At 41.1% G+C, this 26495-nt stretch overlaps 1 long non-coding RNA gene across 2 annotated transcripts; it reads left to right on the forward strand.

The window, feature by feature from the left end:
• Positions 1-487: 487 nt before the first annotated feature.
• LOC122100615 lies at positions 488-26495 on the forward strand. Of its 2 annotated transcripts, none has more exons than XR_006146214.1 (3): positions 488-688; positions 2162-2235; positions 26465-26495. It is a non-coding gene; the product is annotated as an uncharacterized LOC122100615 (long non-coding RNA). The 2 variants fall into 2 exon arrangements; XR_006146213.1 differs by lacking the exon at positions 26465-26495 and adding an exon at positions 17771-17845.

Consider the following 26495-nt stretch of genomic DNA (forward strand, 5'->3'; position numbering starts at 1 on the left):
CTACAATTAATTCAAGAGTCCTTCTGGCAGACAATTAGGGAGTTGAACATAATGGAATGATATATTATTGGCAAAGGTGCCTCCATGTGGTGTGTGTGTGTGTGTGTGTGTGTGTGTGTGTGTGTGTGTGTGTGTGTGTGTGTGTGTGCATACACCATTCCTGGTGTTTGAACTCAGGACCTAACTGAAGAGCTAAAGTAATTCCATTTTAAGATCAAGCCCCATGAGCTGTGCTGCCCTCAAAGTAACCCCCAAAGAGAGCTGTGCTGCCAAAGAGAAAAATAGTTCTCAGAAAAACCGCAGGTGGCCACCAACCCTGCCCACCTTTAAAGAACAGAACAGTTGCCCAGGTGTTCCAGCTGAAAAAGGGAAGTGTGATCAGGGTGGACATAAACCCCCTGAACTTGTGAACTTGCTTGTGTGGAAACCCCCTAAACTTGTTTGTTTGATACTATAAAAGCTGTGTCAATTTTATGCTTGGGGCCTCTTAGCATCACCAGTTACCAAGTACACATAGGACCAAGCTCCAGCTTGCAATAAATGACTCTTTGCTGTTTGCATTGATCATGGTCTCTGGTGGGCTGAGAGGGGGCGTCTGAAATCTGAGCACTTTATGTGGGAGCTTGTCCGGGATAGCCCCCCCCATAAGCCACACAGATACCTGATCAGCGAGTCGTCCAGCTAGCCGGTAAGAGGGGGTGCAGCTGCTTTATGTTGCGTGTTATGTGTTTGATTTGCAAGTAGGGTTTTACAGCTGGCAAGAAACGTTGGTAGATGTGCTACAAGGTAGCCAGCAGGCGAGTTGAAGAAATTCCCTGGGACCTTGGGGAAGCCTTCCCCAGTGGAGTCTCGCTTCACTCTGTCGTCTTTTGGACCATGACTTGTCCGGCCTCTGCTACTCTGGGTTAAGGGTAGATTATCCACCTCCCGGGTAGGGACTCATCGGCCTCCGCCATCCTATGGGACAGGAACTCGTCTGGCCTCCACAACCGTGGCTTAGGGGTGGATTCGAGCTCGAGATCAACATGCATGCTCTCTTTGTCTCATTTGTAGTTGCCATTTTAATTCAGCGCCTCTCTTTCTTTCCTTTCCTTGTTCATTTAACTTTCATTTTCGGATCAGCGGGCATCCTGGAGCCCCCGAATGGGGTGGCCAGACGCTCCTTTCACCTCAGCCGCTCTCCCGTTTTAATATTTTGGAATTTTAGGATGACATCAAAGGTTGACTTATTCTCTAGAAGAGGAGGCAGTGGGGGAAGGGAGAACCTGCAGGATCTAGCAATAACTTTGAAAGGGGCCTGCAGGGAAAACTCTAAGCCAGATGAATCTGCCACTGACCACCAAGTGCCACCAGCAAGATCTTAGCCTCGGGCCTTGGCCCAGAGGGTCTGAGTATGGGGGGGAGACTGTCAGTCTGAGGGGATGGCTTCCAGGGTCTTTTTTCCCTTGCCCCAAGATGACTGAGAATTCTCCTCCACCTTGGAAGGCCTCTGGATCAACATTTGCAGGAATCTAAAAAAAAAAAAAGAAAAAAAGAAATCCTCTGGTGGTAAGATGTTGCCCAATTCATGGAGATCTGATTTTGTCTTTGTGGCCACTTGTCTGTCTTGTTTACTTTGGTGTCGTTTCTGTTCTATTTTTGAGGTGGGGAAATTCTGGGTGAGGGTGGCCAGCTCACTCAGCAGTTTCTGAATTCAGCTTGGTGATTGAGAATGGCGCAGTTCTAGTAGGAATGAACTGAGGGCCCATTAGTCCCCAACTCTGCTTTTGGCTGTTGTCTAGTTCTGTTTTAGAATTGGTACCTGTTTTAAGTGTGGATTCTTGGTTTTTGTGTTTATTTATATTTTTGTTATTTATTTGAACATCTCTGAGGAAATAAAAGTTCTAGCCTCTGGCTGGGCTCAGCCACAGACCTGCTAGGCTCGCGTCACTGTGAGGTATGTAAGGTTGCTGGACTAGTCTGGTTCCTTTCAGGTCTTGGGCTGAATTTTCTCCTTGTGGAGGCTGCCTGAGCAGAGAGTGTGGAAGGCTATGTACCTGGTTTGGATTTTTCAGCGAGTCCTGACAATGTAACAATTTGTAAAGTGCTCTTGTCTAAAATTGGATAAAATTCAGGCCAGTTTAGTTTTAGGTGACCCCTTCAACCAGCCCTTCTCCAACAGGTGGGATTCAAAAGATCCGTTGATGAATTGCCTTGCTAAACAAGCGAGCCCTGGGAAAATGAAGCTTAACAAAGGTACTTAGTTTAAAAAAATACTGTCTTAAATTTTTGTTAAAAAAACTTTGAAAAAATCTATGTAAAACTGATTTTGATTTATGCACGCTTTAAGATCTGTGTGTTTTCTATGTGTTTGTAAACATGTTCAAGATAAAAATTGTCAACATGCTGTAAAAATTGGGTGAATTTAAGTTTAAAATGTAAAAGGTTAAGAGGTTTAGACATTACTAAAAATTTAAAAAACTTTCACATTGTTTTAAATGGCTTTTTAAGGATTCTTTAAGGTAAAAATTAGAAAATCTGTTATTTTAAATTTTAATATTTTTAAATGCTTTGGCAGTTTGGGATTTAGTTCCCTTGGCTAAAATTTCAGGATAAATATTAAAAATTTAAATGGAAAGGTCAATTTAGCACTGTTACAAAACATGACATGTTCTGTCTGTCTAAAACTGTATTTTATTCAAACCTCCCTACCCCCCAAAAAAGGGAAAATTTAGAAGACTACCTAAGATCTATATTTAGGGGTGAGGCTGAATAGGCAGAAGTGTAGTTAAGCTGGTCATGCATGGTGGGACCGACCCAGGGGTGGGGTGCTTCATAGATGGTGGGACTGGCCCTGGGAGGAGTCCACACATGGTAAAAGAGGGCAAGCTGGCACAAACGCAGTTCATCTAACCTTAAAGAGTCAGATTGGGTGCAGGCACATTCCATAGGAGGGGCTGAGTTGCCCATCTTTGTTCTGTCCCTTTTCCCTGCAGATAGACCCTGAAAACATGATGGTTAAAATGAGTGATGTGATGATCTGATTAGTATTGCTAAAACTGCCCCTTGTATGTGTTAAAATTAAAATTAAAATGGCCTTCAAAAGAGGGTTAAAAAGTTTATTTGTATAATGTAACTTGCTTTCAATGATGTTCTACAATTAGGATGTTTTTAAAAGTTATAAAGGTGTTAAGCCTAGCTTCTTGGCATAGTAATGGTGATTGTAATTATTTTTTTTCTAGATTATTATTTGTTTTTATTGTGAAAATACTGTACAAAGGGGTTACAATTACATGGGCAAGATAATGAGTATATTTCTTATCAAGCATTGTAGCATCCTCCTTTGTTTCCCCTTCCCATTCCATCCTTCCCCTATCCCCCCATTCAAGCCTCCAATCACCCCCCACAAACTTTACAACCAAAGTTGTAAAGTTCGTTTTCGACATAACGACTTGTACATCTCATTGTTGCAATATTTCCACCTGTATCTCTATTTAAACGATTCGTTTTTTCCCTTACCCTCCACAAATTATACTAACATCAAATACAGTGAAAGCAGGGGTTATACAATGGGGGAGGGACATACAAAGCAACAAAGATATCATCTTATAAATGTGTTAGAAACAATCGCATGAAAGAAAACAGCATTTGAGTACATATTTAGGGTTCATTTCCCTAACATAAATTTATCTGAGCTTTTCTGCTTGATTCAGACATATACTATTTATTGGAAATAAGGAAAACCATGGGACCTATATTTCTTTGGGCCTGGCTTACTTCACTTAATATAATTTTTTCCAAGTCTTTCCATGTACTAACAAATGGGGCAATGTCATTCTTTATGATGGACGCAAAGAATTCCATTGTGTGTGTGTGTGTGTGTGTGTGTGTGTGTGTGTGTCGCATTTTCTTGATCCATTCATCTACTGAGGGGCATCAGGGTTGATTCCATATCTTAGCTATGGTAAATAATGCTGCAATAAACATATCATGCTGGTACCTTTAGTGTGGTCTTGTTTGTGAACATTTGTGTAAATGCCCAAAAGTTGGATTGCTGGGTCATAGGTGAGCTCTATGTGGAGTCTTTTGAGGAACTTCCATACTCCTTTGCAAAGAGGTTGAACAAGTTTACACTCCCACCAACAGTGCAGTAGGGTTTACTTCTGTCCACATCTCCTCCAGCATCTGTTGTTGTTAGAGTTTTGATTATAGCCATTCTACCTGGGACGAGGTGGTATCTCAATGTTGTTTTGATTTGCATTTCTTTTATGGCTTAAAGTATGTATTGGCCCTTTTTCATTCCTCTTCAGAGAAATTTCTCTTTAAGTATTTAGCCCACTTATTTATTGGGCAATTGTTTCTTTGAAGATTTGTTGTTGGGGGATTTAATTTTTTGAGTTCCAGGTATGTTTTAAATATGAGACCCTTGTCCGTTGTTGTATGGCTAGTGAAGATCTTCCCCCAATCCGTGGGCTTTCTATTGATCTTGCAAGCTATGTCCTTTGCCATGCAGAAGCTCTACAATTTCATGTAATCCCATTTTGTCCAACCTTTCTTAATTTGTTGTCTTTCTGGGTCTCTATTAAGAAAATTTCAGCCTGTGCCAAGGAGACAAAGGGTTTCTCCTATTCCATCCTGTAATGTTTTCAGTGTCTGCTTTGACTCTGATGTCTTTGATCCATTTGGAGTTGATTCTCATGCAGCGTGATATATAAGCATCTAGCTTTAGTTTTCTACAAGTAGTTAACCAAGCCAGCACCATTTACTGAAGAGGCTGTCTTTCTTCCATTCTATTTTTTTAGCCCCTTTATTGAAGATTAAATGGCTATAGGTCTGTAGGTTCATTTCTGGGTTTTCAATTCTATTTCATTGCTTCTGAGGTCTGTTCTTGTGCCAGTAGCAAGCTGTTTTGATTACTATGGTTTTATAGTCGAGTTTGAAATTTGGTATTGATATTCCTCCAGCACTGTTCTTTCTATTGAGGATAGTTTTAGCTATTCGGGTTCTTTTATTGTTCCATATGACTTTTTGGATTGCTTCTTCTATTTCTTTGAAGAATGAGGTGGGAATTTCGATAGGTGTTGCATTGAATTTGTAGATAGCCTTGGGAAGTATTGCCATTTTCACGATGTTGATCTTTCCAATCCAGGAGCATGGGAGTTTTTGCCACTTCTAAGTTCTGTTTTGATTTCCTTTTTCATTTTTAACGTTTTCATCATTGAGGTCCTTCACTTCTTTGGTTAAGTTAATTCCTAGGTATTTTATTTTTTTGTGGGGCTATTACAAATGGAGTTGCTTTCCTAATTTCAGCAACACTTTACTCATTGTTGGCATACAGAAAAACCATTGATTTTGGGGGGTTAATTTTATACCCTGCTACTGTGCCCAAGTTTTAAATCAACTTGAGTAATTTGGGAGTGGTGTCTATGGGATTCTTTAAATACAAGATCATGTCATCTGCAAAGAGGAAGAGTTTTATTTCTTTTTTCCCTATTTGGATCACCTTTATGTTTGCATCTTGTCTTATTGCTGTAGATAAGAATTCTAATACTAGATTGAAGAGAAGTGGTGATAGTGGACATCCTTGTATTGTTCCTGAGTTAAGCGGAAATGACTTTAGTTTTTCACCATTAAGTATAATGCTGGCTGTAGGTTTGTCATATATAGCCATTATTGTATTGAGGAATGTTCCATGGATTCCTAATTTTTCCAGAACCTTCATCATAAAGGGGTGTTGGATCTTTTCAAATGCTTTTTTTTGCATATATTGAGATAATCATGTGGTTCTTATCCTTGCTCTTGCTTATGTGATGAATTATATTAATTGATTTGCGAATATTGACCCAGCTTTGCATCCCTGAAATGAATCCTGTTTGACCGTGGTGTATGATTTTCTGGATGCGTTGTTTAAGACGACTGGCCAAAATTTTGTTGAGTTTTGCATCAATGTTCATCAAAGTAATGGGTCTACAGTCCTCTCTCTTTAATGAGTCCCTGCCTGGTTTTTGGATGAGGGTTATCATAGCTTCATAGAATGAGTTCAGTAGTGAACTTTCTTTTTCAATTTTATTTAAGAGTTGGAGAAATATTGGTGTCGGCTCTGTTTTGAAGGCCTTGTAGAATTCCACTAAAAAACCATCTGGTCCTGGGCTTTTCTTAGATGGGAAGTCTCTTATTGCTGTTTCTATGTCAATCCTTGATATGGGCCTGTTAAAATGGTTTAACTCATCTTGGTTCATTTTTGGCATGTCAGTATTTGCTAGGAAAAGTCCCATTTCTGCCAAGTTTTCAAACTTATTAGCATAAAATTTTGAGAAGTATTCCCTTATAATGTTCTGTATCTTGGTTGTTTCTTATCTCTGCATTTATTTATTTGGGTGCGTTCTCTTCTTTTTCTGATAAGATTTGCTAAGGGTCTGTCAATTTTATTAATTTTTTTGAAGAATCAACTCTTTGGTTTGTTGATTCTTTCTATATTTTTTGGATTCTAATTCATTTAATTCTGATTTAATTTTAATTATTTCTTTCCATCTACTGGATTGGGGTTTATCTTGCTCCTCTTTTTCAAGAAAGCTCAGATGTCTCATTAAATTGTTGGTTTCAGATCTCTCCAATTTGTTGATGTAGGAACTCAGAGCTATAAACTTGCCCCTGAGTATTGCCTTTGCTGTGACCCAAAGAAGCTGGTAATTTGCATGTTCATTGTTGTTGAATATCATGAACATTTGAATTTCCTTTCTCATCTCTTCCATGACCCACTCGTGAATCAGCAGTGTGTTGTTCAGCCTCCATGTGTTACAGGATTTTCTTTGGTGGCTTTTGGTGTTGAGTTCTAATTTTATTCCCTTGTGGTGTGAGAGAACGCAAGGTATAACTTCAATGTTTCTGAATTTGGACAAGTTTGCTTTGTGGCCTAAAGTGTGGTCTATTTTGGAAAATATTCCTTGTGCTGCTGAGAAAAACGTATATTCTGATGCTGCTGCGTGGAATATTCCATAGATGTCTGTTAAATCTAGTTGATCTATGCAGTTTTTTTTGTGTGTGTGTGTCTTTTCTTTTTTTTTTTTTTTTGGTACTGGGGATCAAACCCAGGACGTTGCACTTGCTAGGCAAGCGCTTTGCCACTGAGCTACATCCCAGCCCAGATCTATGCAGTTTTTTAGATCTCCATTTTCTCTGTTGAGTTTTTCTGAGTTCATCTATCTAGTGGGGAAAGTGGTGTGTTAACGTCCCCAACAATTCAAGTCTTTGGAGATATTGGGATTTGGGGGAAAGTAGTGTTTCTTGCATAATTTTGGGTGCTCTGTTGTGTGGTGAATTGTGATTGTAATTCTTGCATTAAGAATAAATTCCATATGATTTTAAAAGTTTTAATGTGTATTTGTTTTAAAACAAGCAGCCATGAGACTTCCAGATTTTTCTGTGCATGTGATAGTGTAGAATTGAACCCAAGGCTTCATATATATGAGGCAAACCCTCTACCACTGAGCCCAGTAATGACAAATGTAGAAATACATATGTAGATTGTTACATATATATATATATATGTATGTAAGCACATATATATGTATAAAACAAGACACAGATGTCTGTATATTATCTAATTTTATATACTATATTACTACCAATTATTGATAAGTTATTCCTTCATTTATTTAAATATTACGGTTAAATACATAACAAAGTATTAATTGAAAATTAGTCAATGTACTATAATTATTGTGTATAATTTTATAATATAATCATAAACTAACTACTAATGTAATTATTACTTTACAACATTCCATTCGTATGGATGTATATCAGAATGTGTCTCTTAGGATCTCCTTCCATTCATAGGTGGCAGTCCTGGGATTCGCACCCCAGGCTTAGGTTGTTGGTTTGGGCTATGGCTTCCCTGATAGCCCACCAAACTTCAGCAGTGCAAGGTCATGTACACTATCTGGGCCCTGTCATTTAGACCCAGGATGGTTGCAATGCAAAGGATAAAACAATGTAATACCACCTTCTGGAACTTCCCAGTTTTGTACTTCTCCTTTTTTTCCCCCTCTGCATTTTTTTTCTTTTTTTTCGGTTTAGGGGCCAGAACTCTGGCTCTGGTGTTGTACCTCAACTCTTCAGCTCAAGGCTATCACTCTACCTCTTAAGCCATAGCGCTACTTCTGGCTTTTTTCTGCTTATGTGGTGTTGAGGAATCGAACCCTGGGCTTTATGCATGCAAGGCAATCACTCTATTACTGAGCTTCTTTCCCAGCACTTCTCCTTTTTTGCCAGTCCAAAGATTTGAACACTGGTCGTAGGATCTCAGGATGGGCTGTGTGTCCAGAGGCTGCACCCTAGCCTAGGATGATCAAAGCTGACACAGAGTTGTCACAAGCTGAGTTCAAGCCCCAGTCCTGGCCAAAAAAATCAAGGCTCTGGCTTGGAATTTGCACCATTTTTCTTGCAGGCCTGGGATTTGAACTCAAGGTCTGGGTAATTCTGTGGCACTGTCGTTGAAGACAAGAATTTCAGCCCAGTTTCCAGGGCCCGAATTCAAGCCCCAGCACTGAAAAAAAAATATTCGTATATGAGATCTATTTACGTACATGGGTTTATTCCATATGATATTTATTACCCTTGTTTTTTATTTTATTTAGTATTATTACATATATAATATTTATTTCATTTATTACATTTTATCACATGGATGTATTTGCATAAGGATTATAGATCATACTGAGACCCAGGACTTTCACAGAGAAGGAAAAACATGTGTCAAAATTGTCTTCTGACTCCACACATAAACTTCTGGCAATGCTGAGATTTTAATTCACAGCTCACAATGCCCAATTCATGAAAGGGTCAGTTGTACTACAAAAGCCTTTGGCAAACTGAGCTGCCAGCCAGTTCTGTGGAACAAGCCATAGTAATGGCTGATAGATATAGATAAAGATGTGGATATAGATATATAGACAGACAGAGAGAGAGAGTGAGAGATAGATAGATAGATAGATAGATAGATAGATAGATAGATAGATAGATAAATAGATAGATGTGTAGTTTGCAATATATATGAGAGAGAAAATGTGAGGATATTAAATTATACATTTTATGAATTATTATTAAATTATGCCTCCATTTAATGAAGTAGCATTAATGTAAAAGTAGTCAGTATTTTTTAATTGAGAGAATCATACAAAAGAGCTAAAATGGAAGACATAATAAAATATTTTTCGTGTGGCATTCTATAAGAGAATCATGAACTAATTGCAAATTTATTTGTTACTTTTATAACAATCCATTAAGCATTCACATGAATAGGAAAGATTTTCTCAAGATCTCCCTCCATTTGTAGGTGGCAGTCCTGGCAATCAAATTCCAGGCCTGGGTAGTTTACTTCGAAATGCAAACCATTAGCATGACACTGTGAAGATTTCAGTTTGTCACAATGAAAAAAAGAACAAGAATAAACGAAAGCCAGGTGTTATTTACTCCTGCCTTTAATCCTAGCTCTTCAGGAATCTGTGAGGTAGAGAATGCCAGTTTGAATTCAGCCTGGACAGGAAGTCCACAGCACTCTTATTCGAAGTTATCAAAGGAATAAAAAATCTCCATGAATGGAGCTGTGGCTCAAGGGCAGAACTCTACCCTTGAGCAAAAGGAGCTCAGGCACAGTGCCTAGGCTCCTAATACAACCCCCGGACCTGCCTAAAAAGAAACAAACAAAAAAATCAAGTGACTCCATGTCTCCCCATGTATGTATGGATGTATTTTTATCGGTGAAGGTCCAGAGTCCCTAAGATGAAAGGCACCCAGCTAGGAAATTTGCTTTGAATAGAATGATTTCATAGCAGAGACAGTGCTTTCAAGACAGTGCATGTTCCGGGGCTCCCCTCACTGTTCCCATTGTAGCCTGAGGTTTTCTCGGCACCAGGGACTGCTGAAGGAACTCTGCCTCATTGTTGGAACAGGCAGACAAAAGGCCTCACTCTTGTACAGTTGTGTAACAAGCAACTCCATCAAGGCCGATTAGTGAGGAGGAGTGTGGTTGGACTCTGAAGGCCAGGAGAAAAAGGCCTCTTTGTACCCCAAGCCATCTCTTCTTCCCAGTGCTGTTTTCACAGGAAGCCTTCATTTGTGCCACCTCCCATGGCAGGCCAAGTTCCCCGCACTCATCCTGTCTTTTTGTTAGACTATGTTCCAGTGCTGAAATAACCTGCTACAATTAATTCAAGCGTCCTTCTGGTAGACAACAAGGGAGCTGAACCTAATAAAATGCTTCATTATTTGCAATGGTGTATTCCTAGGTTTCTGGAAGCTTGCTAAATCTAAGCACATGTTTAATATCACAATGCTTCCTGTCATTTAGGGCTGGTGAAGCTCATCAGGTTTTGAAACCTTTGACCTCTCCTAGTTAGGCTCTGGGTGGCTAGGTTGAACACAGGGCCTGGGTGCTGACCATGAGCTCAGAACTGGAGCTCAGTGCTTTAACAGTTGGTTTCACAGCTTCACTTCTGGTATCTGTGTATGTGTGTGTGTGTGTGTGTGTGTGTGTGTGTGTGTGTGTGTGTGCATACACTTGTCCTGGAGCTTGAAATCAAGACCTGAACACTGTACCTGAGTTTCTCCAGTACAAGGATAGCACTCTACCACTTAAGCCACACAGGCACTTCAGACTTTTTTCTAGTGATGTGGTACTAAGGAATCAAACCCAGGGATTCATACATGCAAAGCACTCTACCCCTAAGACACATTCCCAGCCCTCAAATTCAGGTTTATTTCTTTCTTCTCTTGGAAGTTGGAGGAATTGATGTCTAGGCCTGGGTGCTGTCCTTGAGCTCTTCAGCTAAAGCCAAGTGATCTATCACTTGAGCTACAGCACCCCGGCAGGTTTTTGGTAGTTCAGTGGAGAGAAACCTTTCAAGGAATTTCCTGCCCAGCCTGGTTTTGGGCTGTGATCATCAGCTCTCAGGCTCCTGAGTAGCTAGGATGACAGGTGCAAATCACTGGCGCCCAGCTTCCATTTCGTGTTTCTAAGTGGTGAATAGGAGATTGTAGTCTCTTAGGACCTTTTGTGTCTGGGATAGTTTGGAACCCAGATTGTCAGGTCTCAGCTTCCTCAGTAGGCAGGATGACAGACCTAAGCTGCAGATCCTAGACTGTAACACTCTGTTGCAAGGGGGTTCTTGGCTCCACGTGATAGGGAGCTAGCGATGAGCCCAACAGGGAAGGGTCAGTGGCTAGGCCCTGAGTTCAAAGTTCATGACTGAGAAAAATAAACCCAAACAATTGTCTGTAGGAGACAACTCACTAGAGTTAGGAAATACATAATTTTGGCCTTGATATGGGGATATATCTGAGCCTCAAATTTCTCATCTGCACAATCATCTTACTTGTGGAACTCTTATAAGAACCAGATGAAAAAAATGCACCGTGTAAAGGACTCAGCACACAACACATCATAAAGGACTCATCAAATAGCTGTATCCCACACACTGTCATTAGAATTAGAGTGCTTTCATCAGTATCACCATTCTTTCAGAATCACATCACAAACCATACAAAGTTCACATCTAATGATTTTGAGGGGTGGGGTTTTTTTGGAGGAGGTGGAGTCAGCCACAGGGATTGTATTGACAGTTTGGGGGTACTGTCCTACGATCTTTTGCTCAAGGCTAGAGCTCTACCACTTTGAGCCACAGCTCAGAGTTTTGCTGACTTCCTGCCAGGGCTGGATTTTAAACCCATCAGGGTCAGATCTCAGTCCCCGTGTATCTTGGATGACAGGGGTTAATGAGCCAGTGGCATCTGGTTCTGTGGAGCCATTTACCTCTGGCTAAGTCAGGTTAGATGGCAGCTGTCAGCAACAGACTCCTGGCTTGCTCTATGATGAGGTATTTGCAGTGCTATCATTATATAGTTGCAGTAAAAATATTCTATATTTGGTGCCATTCCTGGGTCTTGAGTAAGAGTCTAGACACAGTCTCTAAGCTTTTATGCTCAAAGCTAGTGCTTTGAGTGGATTATTGTTGTAATTTTTCCTGTGGTATCTCTGATATTATTGATTTGGGTCTCCTCTCTTTTGTTCATTACTCTTGCCAGTGGTCTGTCAGCTTTATTGAGATTTTTTTAAACAGCTTTTTGTTTTATTAATTTTATTAATAATTTTCTTTGTATCTCATTAATTTCAGCTCTTATTTCAGTTATCTTTTTCTGTCTAGCAACTTTAGGTTCAATTTTTCTTGTTCCTCTAGCAGTTTTAGTTGCATCATAACATTGTTTACTTGGTCTATGTTTTCTTTTTTTAATTTTTTAATTTATTTTTATTGTGAAAATACTGTACTGAGGGGTTACAATTACATGGGCAAGATGATGAGTACATTTCTTATCAAGCATTGTAGCCTCCTCCTTTGTTTCCCCTTCACATCCATTACCATCCTCTCCCTGACCCCCAACCAATCCCCCCTGCTCCCCCTCTTCCCCCACCAAAGTTGTAAAGTTAGTTTTCGACATAACGACTTGTATATCTCGTTGTTGCAATGGGTCCACCTGTATCCTTACTTAAATAATTTGTTTTTCCCCTTCCCCTCCAAAAATTATACCGACATCAAATACAGTAAAAGCAGGGGTTATACTGTGGGGGAGGGACATACAAAGCAACAAAGAAATATTCTTATAAATGTGTTAGAAACAATCGCATGAAAGAAAAAAAAACATTTGAATACATATCTTAGGGTTCATTTCCCTAACATCACCTTATCTGACCTTTTCTGCTTGACTCAGACATATACTAGATATTGCAAATAAGGGAAACCATGGGACCTATGTTTCTTTGGGCCTGGCTTAATTCACGTAACATAATTTTTTCCAAGTGTTTCCATTTCCTAACAAATGGAGCAATGTCATTCTTTCTGATGGAGCATAGACTTCCATTGTGTATATATACCACATTTTCTTGATCCATTCATCTACTGAGGGGCATCTGGGTTGGTTCCATATCTTAGCTATGGTAAATAATTCTGCAATAATCATAGTCGTGCTGGTAGCTTTAGTGTGGTCTTGTTTGTGATCATGTGGGTAAACACCCAGAATTGGGATTGCTGGGTCATAGGGGAGCTCTATGTGGAGTCTTTTGAGGAACCTCCATACTACCTTCCAAACTGGTTGAACAAGTTTACACTCCCACCAACAATGAAGTAAGCTTTCCTTCTGTCCACATCCACTCCAGCATCTGTTATTATTATAGTTCTTGATTTTAGCCATTCTAACTGGGGTGAGGTGGTATCTCAATGTTGTTTTGATTTGCATTTCTTTTATGGCTAGGGAGGTTGAGCATTTCTTCATGTGTCTATTGGCCATCCATCTTTCCTCTTCAGAGAAGTTTCTGTTTAAGTCTTTAGCTCACTTATTTATTGGGCAGTTGTTTCTTTGAGGATTTGTTATTGGAGTATTTAATTTTTTGAGTTCCAAGTATATTTTAAATGTGAGACCCTTGTCCGTTGTATGGCTAGTGAAGTTCTTCTCCCAATCCGTAGGCTTTCTATTGATCTTGATATGCATGCTGAGAGCAATAAATTTGCCCCTCAGGACTCCTTTCACTGGGTCCCATAGGTTTCTTTCTGATGTATTTTCATTTTCATTGAATTGTAGGAACTTTTTAATTTTTTCTTTAATTTCTTCTGTAACCCATGTATTGTTCCAAGAATGTTGTTTAATTTCCATATGTTTAAGTTTTATCTACTTTATGCCTTGTTATTGAGAACCAGTTTGATTCCAGTATGGTCAGATAGAATACAGGGTACTATGTCGATCCTCTTGTATTTGCTTAAATTCCTTGTATGAACTAACAAATGATCTATTTGAGAAAAAGTTAGGGAGTTTGCAAGAATAAGACCCTGCTGGTGGGAATGCCTGTAATTCTAGCTACTCAGGAGGCTCACATCTGAGTATTCAGTTTTAAAGCCATCCCAGGCAAGAATGTTCATGAGGATTTTCTGGGGTAGTTCAGCACCACACCCTGCCTCAAGTCTGTGGCTGTTCACCACCTTTGCCAGCATGGACTGGGCTGAGCTGCTTATGCAAGCCAGTATGGAGAGATGCTGCACCCCACTGCACGTCTGTAGTTGTTCACAGCCGCTGTCGATGCCACTGCTGCTGCCACAACTGATGCACTGCTTGAGCTGCTGCCACTGCCCCAGGATCAGCTGGGCCACATATGCAAGCCAGACACTCCACCACGAGTCAGGTGTTAGACACTGCTCTGCCTCTGGCTTGGCTGGGCCGCTTATGTGGGTCAGTATGGAGAGGCACAAACCACCAGGGGTCTGGAGTTGTTCACTGCAGCTGTCGCCACCTTAGCCACCGCTGCCGCCCTGGGCTGGTCTGGGCTGTTCCTGTGGGCTAGTGCCAAGAGGCATCGTGCCCGGAGTCTTGGTGGTTTGCTGCCACTGCCAGTTTCTGCTGCTGCTGCTCCAGGTTAGGCTAGGCTGTTTAAACCAGCAGGACAGAAGTACCACAGTGTGAGTCTAGGGTCATTCACCACTGCTGAAAGCTGCTGCTGTTCCAGACTGGATTGGGCTGCTTGCACCAACCAGGCAGAGGCGCCGTGCCAGGGCCACTGAGGGAAGTCTTCATGCCGGCTCTGCATTTGAGATTTCTGTTTGTATTCTCTGGGTTGGCACTGTACCTTGGGAGTCTTCTGGGAGCCTTGGGATGCTTGCCTGTGTGTGGTCTTTGGAGCGTCAGAGCCAGGATACTTAAGCAGCCTGGCACGAATCCCCACAACTTAAGATGCTCAGCACAGAGCCCCATCACCAACAAGGGGTGGGGGAAGGGTCTTCCCACTTTACTGTCTGTGTAGGTTTTTCCCTTTTCTTTTATCACTTCCTATATCTCTCTGAGCAATTGCATTTTTTTGGGGGGGAGGGTGTCACTTGGTGAAACAGAGCATTGAAAGCCAAACACTGTTTTTGGTTGGAGAGAGCTGTGGTGTTTCCCTGCTGTTCCATTGCCATCTTGGCCCCTCCTTGTCAGGTGGAATTTTTCTTAGGCGGCAAGTGGGCCTTGATTACCAAAGGATAGGTACATAAAAGAATATGTTGTAAAGCCAGCAATTTGTACTTAGACATTTCTGTTAATATAGCCTTCACAAGATTAGGGAACAAAGCGGGTGGTATATCCTAAAGTATTTCAAAGGGATTAAATTCTTTAACATAATGGTTACATCTTGCTTGAAGAAGAGCAAAGTGAAGGAGACTTACGTAGCCATGGCCAGTCTCTGTATTTAATTTAGTTAAAGTTTCCTTTAAGGTCATACTCATTCTTTCTAGTGCCTTGAACTCTGAGGTCTATATATGGATTGTAACTTCCAATTTATTCCTAGGGCATTAGTTAATAATTGAGAACTTAGGCCATGAGTGCAGTGCCAACTTCGGACCCCACACCTAAGGGTAAGTCAAATCAAGGAATTATTACATGCCTCAGCTCAGCCTGAAAAAGTGTCCACTATTATAATAGATACCAATACCCATACTTTCCAGGCTTTACCTCTGTGAAGTCCACTTGCCCAATTCACCATCTGAGGTTCCTCACATGTGAATTCTTTCCATTTGTTCCAGCTTTTCAGCTTTTACCTGTTGGAAATTACCTATACACATTGCAAAGGATTGTCAGGCTGAGGCCCCACTGGTTTTCAGATCAGTCTTAGGCAGTAGCCTCGGGCAATTTACCTTGGTGCAAATATCTACATATAAACTGACAGCTTAAGCCTGTATGCATTTTTCCCAAGTTTAGTTTCAAAATTTGCACACTTATTACCACTGTTTTTGCTTCTTCCTTTAATCTTAAGAACTAGTAGCTCTAGAGACCCCGTTGGTTTTAGAGTGGTCTCTCAAGCTACCTAACCAGCTCAGATGTTTCTCTGTATCTTAGGGTCTCTAGTTTCTTTAACTCCTGTATAGTACTCTGAACCTTGGATACTTCTTCCATTTTATTCTCCTCCTTTTCTCTCAAACTTGCTTTCATGATCCCACTCTCCTTCTCAATGTGCTCCTTAACCTGCAAATGTTTTGGCAGGGTCACATGAGAGTTCCTTTGACTGGCCAACTGCTGTTCCTTCTCACAACCCCTTTGCTTGCTCTTCAGCTCCTTCCTTAAGTTCACAAAGGTGCTATTGAGAGGTAAATTTTCCCACCTCCACCTGTTCCATTGGGACATGATATTTCTGCATTACATTTATGGTGAAGATCTCAGCAGTCTTTTTGGCTTTTTACTCTTGTAGTTTCTCTTTCTAGTTTTCCACTTCACTGTATTTTTGTGACAGATCTTTCAACTGTTTGTTTAGCGCTTCTGTTTTTCTTCCCAATGCTCTTTTCCTTTCCCCGGCATTCTTTATCAGACCATGTGGTCCTTTAACTCTTACTGAAGAGTAACAATCTCTTTCTTGAGCCTGATATTTCCTGTTCACTTTTCTTGGCCTCATCTTCTATGACATAGCACTTCCTCGTCTTTCTCTATAACTATTCTTATCTTCTTTCTCTGTTGTTTTGAATATCTGGTGACACTCTTCAAAGCTTATAATCAACATGTACTTCAGGCTAATACATTCTTATATCAGGTCCAGCTCTTTTATTATGTCCACTATTTCTTAATGAAGCATCAGTATCTCTTCTTGGCCTCACTTGTGGTTAGCAAGGATGGTAGCATTGCTGTCTTGTGCTTCTGTTGGCCTCTGACCTGTGGTCCCCTAACTTGCCTCATGCTCACCCAGGCTAATGTACTTGAATTTCATTTAATTCTGACTGTTTTCTAGGTTCCTTTTGAGGATTTTCTTCTCATTTTTGACTCTCACAAGTTCGTAATTTATATCTTCAAAGCTTTTCTTCACGTCAATAATTCTCTGGTTTCTCCAGTGTTCTCTTCTATTTGGTTTTAACCTCTTAGTGGGTTTTGTTTAGCACATATTGGAGATTCAGTATTTTATAAACTGTGTTTTGAGATAGAAGTGTGTGAATTTTTTTCTTTGCCACATTTCTTCTTAATTTTATACAGCTGTTTTTAAATTAAACACAGTTGGAATTCAGAGCCTCAAGCTCCTTTGCATGTTTCTCCAGAGATACAATCACATTTTCCAGGTGTTAATGGGATTACATAACCTGTCATTTTCAATCTTTCTCCCCCTTGGACATTCCTTTTTCCAATGTCCATTTTTCTTGCAATAAGCACACTGATCTAGTCCTGGAGGTTCCCTACTGCCATTTGCAAATGAATTGTACTGTCTTTGCCAAGGGTTTCTTGATCCCTATTCTGGTGCTCCTACCAAAACTCAAACTCCCTTCTTACTCTTTTTTTTCCAGGGTACCTCTGTTGTCAAACACCCACTGGGCAACCACTTCCAACTCAAAATACACCTTTCCCTCAAAACTTTATAACTTTTGAAGCTTTCTTCTAAGATATGTGGCTAACTAACAAAAGCCATATTTAGGGCTCTTTGATTCTCCAAGGCTTCAAGATCTATAGGCTTATAGGTCCTATAGGCTTCTGGGAGAAGTTTCAGAAAAGCATTAGGGTACTCACTGGGGAACTCTCCCATCTCACTCACCTTTCTGGCTTTCCAGCCTCTGCGGTATCACTGCTAACCAAACCTGGCAATAATTGGTAAGCACCTCCATACCTCAATTGCTGTTAGTCTCAGCTTGGATAAATCTGGGGAAAGACTTGATCCAAATGGTCTGGTTCAATAGTGGAGCTACTGTCCGGTCCAGGGACCACATTCAAGTTACTGAGCAGTATTCACTCCCTTTTCTACCAGGTGAAAATCATCTGTAAAGTTTGCTGGCACTCATCCCAGTTGTGCATGTGTGTGAAAATTACTGTCTCTAATGAGGTAATGAGCCCTGGTTGTTTTTTTTTCTGAAAAGGATGGATTTTGCTGTTTCCAGTAATACAGGTCACTAGTTGTAAAGGGACCATATATTAAAAAGGGGACCTGCCCACCATCTCCTCCATGTTCCCGTCTCAAGGGTAATAAGGGTAACATACCATACTGTACCACCTCAGGATGGTACAAGTAACCAAATTTCGCATGGGAGGACTTAACATTAGAGGTGCTGATGGCAAGGAATAGGAGAAAGAGTACATCAGTGCATCTTCCTCTGAGGGATTCTGTAACCCTGGGGGAGAATATTTTTTGGATATGACAAATTTAGGCCTTGTTCTCCCATCCTGAGAAAAGGAGTAAACCGAGGGTCATACAGGACACAGAACTATCAGCATGCACACACAGAACAATAGCCACAGACACTTAACCCACATGCCCCAAATCTCTCAATGTTGACCTCTATAGGAGGTCCCAGATGACAGAGAGGACATTCCAGATTGCCTCTTGAGGAGGTCGCGGATGACCTCTGGAGGATGTCACATATGTCCTCCTTAGGAAGCCCTAGATGACCTCTCATGGATGTTCCAAATGGCTTCCCAAGGAAGTGTCAGATGACTTCCAAAGGAGGTCCCAGATGTCCTCTCAATGAGGCTGAGATTACCTCACCAGTAGCTCCCAGATGGCCACTCAAGGAGGCCACATATGAACTCCAGAGAAGGTTCAAGATAACCCTCTTGAGAAAGCCACAGATGACATCCTATATGGCTTCTCAAGGAAGTTCCAGATGATGTCCGAAGACAGCCATATATTTCTTATCAAGGTAACCTGAGATGACCTCCAAAAGACGCTCCAGATGACCTCAGGAGGTGGTCCTAGATTGCCTCTTAAGGAAGCCCCAACCCAGATGCCCCTCAGTAGATGAATGGATCAAGAAAATGTAGTATATATACACAATGGAATTCTATGCCTCCACCAAAAAGAATGACTTTGCCCCATTTGTTAGGAAATGGAAAGACTTGGAAAAAATTATATTAAGTGAAGTAAGCCAGGCCCAAAGAAACTTAGGTCCATGGTTTCCCTTATTTCCCAATCACTACTTTTATAGAGGTCTCAGATGACCTCCTGAGGAAGCCCCAAATGACCTCTGGAGAAAGTCCAAGATGGCCCCAGGAGAAGGCTCCAGATGACCTCCAGGGTAGGTCTCAGATGGCTTCTCAAGGAAGTTGCAGATGTAGTCTTGATGAGGTTCCAGATGGCTTCCCAAGGAAGGGCTACATGACCTCTCAAGGAGGTTCCAGATGGCTTCCCAAAGAAGCCCTGCATGACCTCTCAAGGAGTTCCCAGATGGCTTCCCAAGGAAGCAACAGATGACCTCCAGAGGGGATCCCCAATCAGGCTGGCAAGCTTGCCCACACACCCCTAGAGGACCCTAAATGACTTTTTGTCCATGATTCTCCTCCGGAGACAAACACTTGAGGTAGACTCTCAACCCTGAGTGCTGACACTCTCACCTATGAGGATTTTTCCCTGAGGCCAAGGCCTGATGCCATCCAAATGGATTATCTCGATGGGGGTCTCGAAAAATTAAGACCTCTATAGTTCAAGAGAATCCATAGAGACACATTTAATATCATAAGTGTTCTCCTAACCACCAACCCCCAAAATTATGAAATCCAAAACTCCAAACATCAAAGGGCCAGCCTTTTTTACCCTTTCTTTTGTCTTTCCACTACAGAACTATACTTCCTTTGAGGTCTTTCCCTTTCTCCCTTCTACCAGTTCCTTCTTCTCTTCAGGCCTCTTCACTCTCCACAGGCCTGAACTGCTTTGAATGGGTCGTCAGTTGCCATCCTTTACCTCCTGCCCTCCCTCAACTTCTTCTCCTCCCAGGTCTTTCTCCTTCTGCTATCAAACCACTTCCTTCCTTACAGGACTTTTCCCTTTTTCATTCAACCATTCTCTGTATATATATGTGTGTGTGTGTGTGTGTGTGTATATATGTATATATATAGCCTTCTACACATCTATCAATATATATATAGGGCACTACTGTGGCTTGATCACAGGTCCTTAGAACTTCCTGGCAGCTCAGATTGCCAGAGGCTGGTGTGCTAAGACTGTGACCCCATTTATGGATTAGCCATTGTAGGCCATGAGTTGAAATCCCAGCATCGCCAAAAATTTATTCATGTAGGAAGAAACCACTTTCGACACATTTTTTTCCTGAAAAAAAAATCCTGGGTCTCAGTATGATGTATAATCCATATGCAAATATATACTCGTGATAGGATGTAATAAATGAAATGTTATATGTGTAATAATAATAAATAAATAAGGGTAATAAATGTCATACTTACTAAACCCATGTATGTAAACAGTGATCATATATGAATATTATTTTTTCCAGTGCTGTGACGTCAATTCAGAGCCTGGGAACTGGTCTGAATTTCTTGTCTTCAAGGACCGAGAGCTTCCCCTTCACCCACAATGCCACAGAGTTACCCAGACCCTGAGTTCAAATCCCATGCCAGCCAGAAAAATTCCAAAAAATTCCAAAAAAATTCCATCCAGGGCTTTATTTTATTATGTTTTTTGGCCAAACATGGGTCTTGAACTCAGGTCTTGGCATCTCTGCCACAGCTGAGCTTGGGATCCTAGGACCCAAGTTCAAATCTCGGCATTAGCAAAAAATAAAAATAAAAAGGAGAAAGATAAAACAGAGAAGTTCAAGAAGGTGGTTTTACATTTTTTTGCTTTGCATTGTGACCATCCTGGGTCTAAATGACAAGGCCCAGAATGTGTACATGATCTTACATGCTGATGTTTGGCTGGCTATTATGATAGACATAGCCGAAACCTCAACTTAAGCCTGGAGGTCAAATCCTGGGACTGCCACTAATGATTGGTGGGAGATTCTAAGAAACGCATTCCAAAATACATCCATACAAATGTTATAAACGTAACAATTAAATTAGTAGTTAGTGTATGAGTATACTATAAAATTATACACAACAACTACACTACATTGACTAATTTTCAATTAATACTTTATTATGTACTCAACCATGATACTTAAAAATGGAAGGAATAATTTTTCAATAATTGGCAATGATATAATTTATGTAATTTAATAATATACACTCATCTTTCTCTTGTTTTATACATATATATATATATTTATACATCTACATATATATGTAGACATATATATATGCCGATCTACACATTTATCTGTTTATACACATCACTCCTGTGGCTCAGTGCTATAGTGATGGCTAGCACATACAAAGTCCTGGATTCGATTCCTCACTACCACATGCACATAAAAATCCGGAAGTTGTGCTGTCGCTCAAGCAGTAGAGCACTAGCTTTGAGCATAAAATCTTAGGGACTGTGTCTAGAGGCTTACTCAAGACCCAGGACGGGCACCAAAAAAGATTGAATGTTGTGACTGTAACTCTATAAGAATAGGACTTCAAATACCTCATCACAGAGCAAGCTGGGTGTCTGATGCTGACAACTGCAATCTAATCTGAATAGCCAGATGTATACCACTGCAACCAAGCGCCATGGAACGAGATACTGCTGGCTTGTTCACCCCTGTCATCCAAGATACATGGGGGCTGAGACCTGACACTGGTGGGTTTAAAATCCAGCCCTGGCAAGATGTCTGTGAAAATCTGAGCTGTGGCTCAAAATGGTAGAGCTCTAGCCTTGAGCAAAAGATCTTAGGATATTACCCCCAACATTTTAGTGCAATCCCTGTGGGTGACTCCCCCCCCAAAAAAATACCCCTCTAAATGATTAGATGTGAACTTTGTGCAGTTTGTGATGTGTTTCTGAAAGAATGGTGATACTGATGAAAGCACCCTAATACTAATGACAGCTTGTGGGATACAGCTATGTGATGAGTCCTTCCTGGGGTTCTGAGTCCCTCACAGGGTGCTGTGTGCTGAATCCTGCACAGGATATGTGCTGAGTCCTTCACCGAGTTCAGTGTGTTGAGTCCTGCATTGGGTGCTGGATGATGAGTCTTTCACAAGATGCTCTTTGCTGAACCCTGTAAAGAGGGTTATGTGGAGGCAGGCACCGGTGGCTCATGCATGTCATCCTAGCTACTCAGGAGGCTGAGATCTGAGGATCGCAGTTCAAAGCCAGCCCGGGCAGGAAAGTCGGTGAAAACCTTATCTCCAATAAACCACAAGAAAACCGGAAGTGGTGCTGTAACTCAAATGGTAGAACACTAGCCTTGAGCTGAAGAGCTGAGGGACAGAGCTCAGGCCAAAAATTCAAGCCTCACGACAGAATAAAAAAGAGTGTTATATGTCTTGTCCATCAAAGGGTGTATTCTTTCATCTTGTCCTTGTAAGAACTCCACAACTGAGATGATTATGCAGACAAGAATATTGACACTCAGATATGTCCCCATGGGAGGGGCAAAATTATGTATTACTGAAGACTAGTGAGTTGTTTCCTGCAGACAATTGTTTTGTTTTGTTTTGTTTTTCTCAGTCATGAACCTTGAACTCAGGGCCTAAGCACTGACACTTACCTCTTGGGCTCATGGATAGCACTTCACCACCTGGAGCCAAGGAACCTCTTGCAACAGAGTGTCACGGCCTAGGGTTCTATAGCACAGGTCTGTCATCCTGCCTTCTCAGGAAGCTGAGATCTGAGGATCTGGGTTCCAAACTATCTCATACACAAAAGGTTCCATGAGACTATTATATCCAATTCACCACTAAGAAACATGAAGTGATAGCTGGGTGCTTATGGTTCATGCTGATCATCCTACCTACTCAGGAGGATGAGATCTGAGGATCATGGCTCAACGCTAGCCTGGGTAGGAAAGCCCTTGAGACACTTAGCTCCAATGAACCACAAGAAAACCAGGAGTGGCTCTGTGGCTCAAGTGGTAGAGCAACAAGATTTGAGCTGAAGAGCTCAGAGACAGCCCCCAGGGCCAACTTTCCACTCCTCCAACCGACAATAATAAAAAAAAGATAGATACACACTAACAAACTGAAGTAGAGGGCTGGGAATGTGCCTTAGGGGTAGAGTGCTTTGCATATATGATTTCTCAGGACCACATCACTACGAAAAAGCCTAAAGTGCCTCTGTGGTTCAAGAAGGAGAGGGCAATCCTTGTAGAAGAGAAACTAGGTACAGTGCTCATGTCCTGAGTTCAAGCGCCAGGACTAGAATATGCACACACAAACACACACACACACACACACACACACACACACACACACACACACACACACACACTCACACACACACAGAGAAAGCAGAAGTGAAGCTGTGACACAAAATGGTAAAGCACTAGACTTCTGTTCTGAGCTCATTGCCAGCACCCAGGCCCTGTGTTCAACCCCAAAACCTAGTCATCCAGAGCCCAACTAGGAGAGGTCAAAGGTTTCAAAATCAGAAGAGTTTCACCAGCCATAGATGACTGGAAGCTTTGTGATATACAACATGTGCTTGGATTTCCAAAGCTTCCAGAAAACTAGAAAAGGCATCATAGACCCATCATTGCCCTCCGTGGAACATTTCATTAGGTTCAGTGCCCTAGTTGTCTGCCAGAAAGATTCCTGAATTATATTGAGCACTGTATATGAGCCCTGGAATATAGTCTCACAAAGACAAGATGAGTGCACAGAACTTGGCCTGCCATGGGAGTTGGCACAAATGAAGGCTTCCTGTCAAAAAACAGCACTGGGTAGAGAGATAGCTTGTTGTACAAAGAGGACTTTTTCTCCTGACCTTCAGAGCCCGCCCACACTCCTCCTCACTAATTGGCCCAGATGGAGTTGTTTGATACACAGCTCTACAGGAGTGAGGCCTTTTGTGTGCCTGTCCAGGCAATGAAAGAGACTTCTCCCAGCTGGCCTGGGATGCAGAGAAACCCTCAGGCTACACTGGGAGCAATGAGGGGAGCCCTGGAACATGTAATGTCATAAAAGCAATCTCTGTGCTATGAACTCATTGTATTGAATACAAATTTCCTACCTTGGGTGCCATTTATCATAGCTACTCAGGAGCTTCACTTATAGGAATGTATCTATACATACACAAAAACATGGAGGTGTGCAGGTTCTTTTTGAGGGGACAGGTCCAAGGGTTGAACTATGAGCCTAGGCCTTGTCTCTGAGCTCCTTTTGCTCAAGGGTAGTGCATTAAGGTGGAGTCACAATCCCACTTCTGGATTTTTCTGTGATCTCTTTGAAATAACAGTGTCATGGACTTTCTTATGCTGGCTGGATTCGAACTCAGATTCTCTACATCTTAGCCTCCTAAGGAGCACGGATTACAGTCAGCAGACACTGGCACCTTCTTTCTTTTCTTCTTTGTTTTATAATCTGGACAATCTGACTTCTTAATAGGGTCATTCCAATGGTTTGGATTTATAAGTCAACTACCCAATGTTCTTTATAGCTACGTTCTCTGAAAAGGATTTTCTCTACTCATCATCCCCTCTAGTCACAGGTTTGAAACCAAAAGTGAGAATTGAGTGTCACAAGATTCATGAGAAAATGTCCACAAGACATACCAGTTCTGTCACTTAGCATTGAGATGCACTTAATTTACTGTCTCAGGGTATGAGGACCGAAAGCTGGAACAATCCTCATACTGTCTGCATTGCTCCTTTTGCCTAGAAAGTGATCTAATAATTATGAGTGTTTTGTGTCTCCAAACTTAAGTATCTAGAACACACTAGAATCATCTTCCTGTTTCCGTTTTTTTCTAGTACCTCTCGAGATTTAGATGAAAGATTTGTGTGGAGTGGCTCCTAGGTGAATCCCTGAGGAAAACCACTTGAAGCCTCCTCAGGGGATCATGATTGAAAGCCAGCCCTACCAGGAAAGTCTGTGAGACTCTTGTCTCCAATAAACCACCAGAAAACCAGAAGTGGAGCAGTGTCCTAGAGGGTAGAGCTCCAGCTTTGAAAGAGAAGGCCAAATAAGAGATACAGGCCAGATCAGTCAGGAAAGCCTGGGAGGCGCTTTTGTTCAGTGAACGACCTGATGGCTGGCAGTGGAGCTGTGGCATTGGTAGAGCCTCAGCCTTGAGCAAAATAGCTGAGGAAAGTATCACACCCTGAGTTTAAGCCATGGGATGGCCACCAAAAATATTTCAAAAAGCAAAGGCCAAGTTTATGTATTAATATCCTACTTACATGTGTATACTACCTCCCTGAGTGCAAACAGGCTGTATGCAATGCTTCTGCTTTTATTTACTGATTTATTTTTCAGATATGCTCATTGCGCATACTGCATCATTCTGTTCATTTCAACCTCATCATTTTTCTCTTCCCAGATTCCAGGCCTGTGTCCTTATATGATGCATACTAAAGCTCTCAGCAGCCTTTATTTACATTTTATTGAGGCCAATGCAGGAACCGTCACAAATCAGGCAGGGGAAGAGAAGATCAGGGTTCATAGGAATACCCTGTGTTATGCAAAACGCTAGCATACTTATGTAAAAGTACCTTTAAGGAAAAAGATGAGGGGGCAGGGAATGTGGATTAGTGAGAGAGTGTTTGCCTAGCATGCAAGAAGCCCTGGGTTCGATTCCTCAGTAGCACATACACAGATAAAAGCCAGAATTGGTCCTGTGGCTCAAGTAGTAGAGTGTTAGAGACAGTGCTCAGGCCTTGAGTTCAGCCCAAGAATTGTCAAAGAGATAGCTAAGGTGGTAGGTAGGTAGGTTGGTAGGTAGGTGGGTAGGTAGGTAGGTAGGTAGTTATTTAGGCAGGTAGGTAGGCAGATAGGCAGATAGATAGATAGATAGGTAGGTAGGTAGATAGATAGATAGATAGATAGATAGATAGATAGATAGATAGATAGATAGATAGATAGATAGATAGATAGATAGATAGATAGATAGATAGATAGATAGATAGATAGATAGATAGATAGATAGATAGATAGATAGATAGATAGATAGATAGATAGATAAATAGATAGATAGATACATAGATAGATAGATACATAGATATATAGATACATAGATACATAGATAGATTAGATAGATAGAGAGAGAGAGAGAGAGAGAGAGAGAGATACATAGATACATAGATACATAGATAGATTAGATAGATAGAGAGAGAGATAGAGAGAGAGATACATAGATAGATAGATAGATAGATAGATAGATAGATAGATAGATAGATAGATAGATAGATAGATAGAGAGAGAGAGAGAGAAAGATAGATATAGATAGATAGATAGATAGATAGATAGATAGATAGATAGATAGATAGATAGATAGATAGATAGATAGATAAATAGATACATAGATAGATACATACATAGATACATAGATAGATAGACAGACAGACAGATAGACAGACGGATAGATAGATAGATAGATAGATAGATAGATAGATAGATAGATAGATAGATAGATAGATAGATAGATAGATAGATAGATAGATAGATAGATAGATAGATAGATAGATAGATAGATAGATAGAAAAATGGTAGATGTATCTGGTCTTGGACATCAGCAGGAAAGAAGGGAACAATTCCCAGTAACGAGGCCTTCTGCAATGTGCCAGGCCACCAGCATCGCCTTCACACAACCACAGAGGAGGAAAACTGTCTTTTTCTCACTTTTCAGGTAGCCAAAGGCCCCAGAGACAAGAGGGCAG

The sequence above is a fragment of the Dipodomys spectabilis genome, unplaced genomic scaffold, assembly GCF_019054845.1.
Source record: "Dipodomys spectabilis isolate Male_0828 unplaced genomic scaffold, ASM1905484v1 ptg000589l, whole genome shotgun sequence".
Taxonomy (NCBI): domain Eukaryota; kingdom Metazoa; phylum Chordata; class Mammalia; order Rodentia; family Heteromyidae; genus Dipodomys; species Dipodomys spectabilis.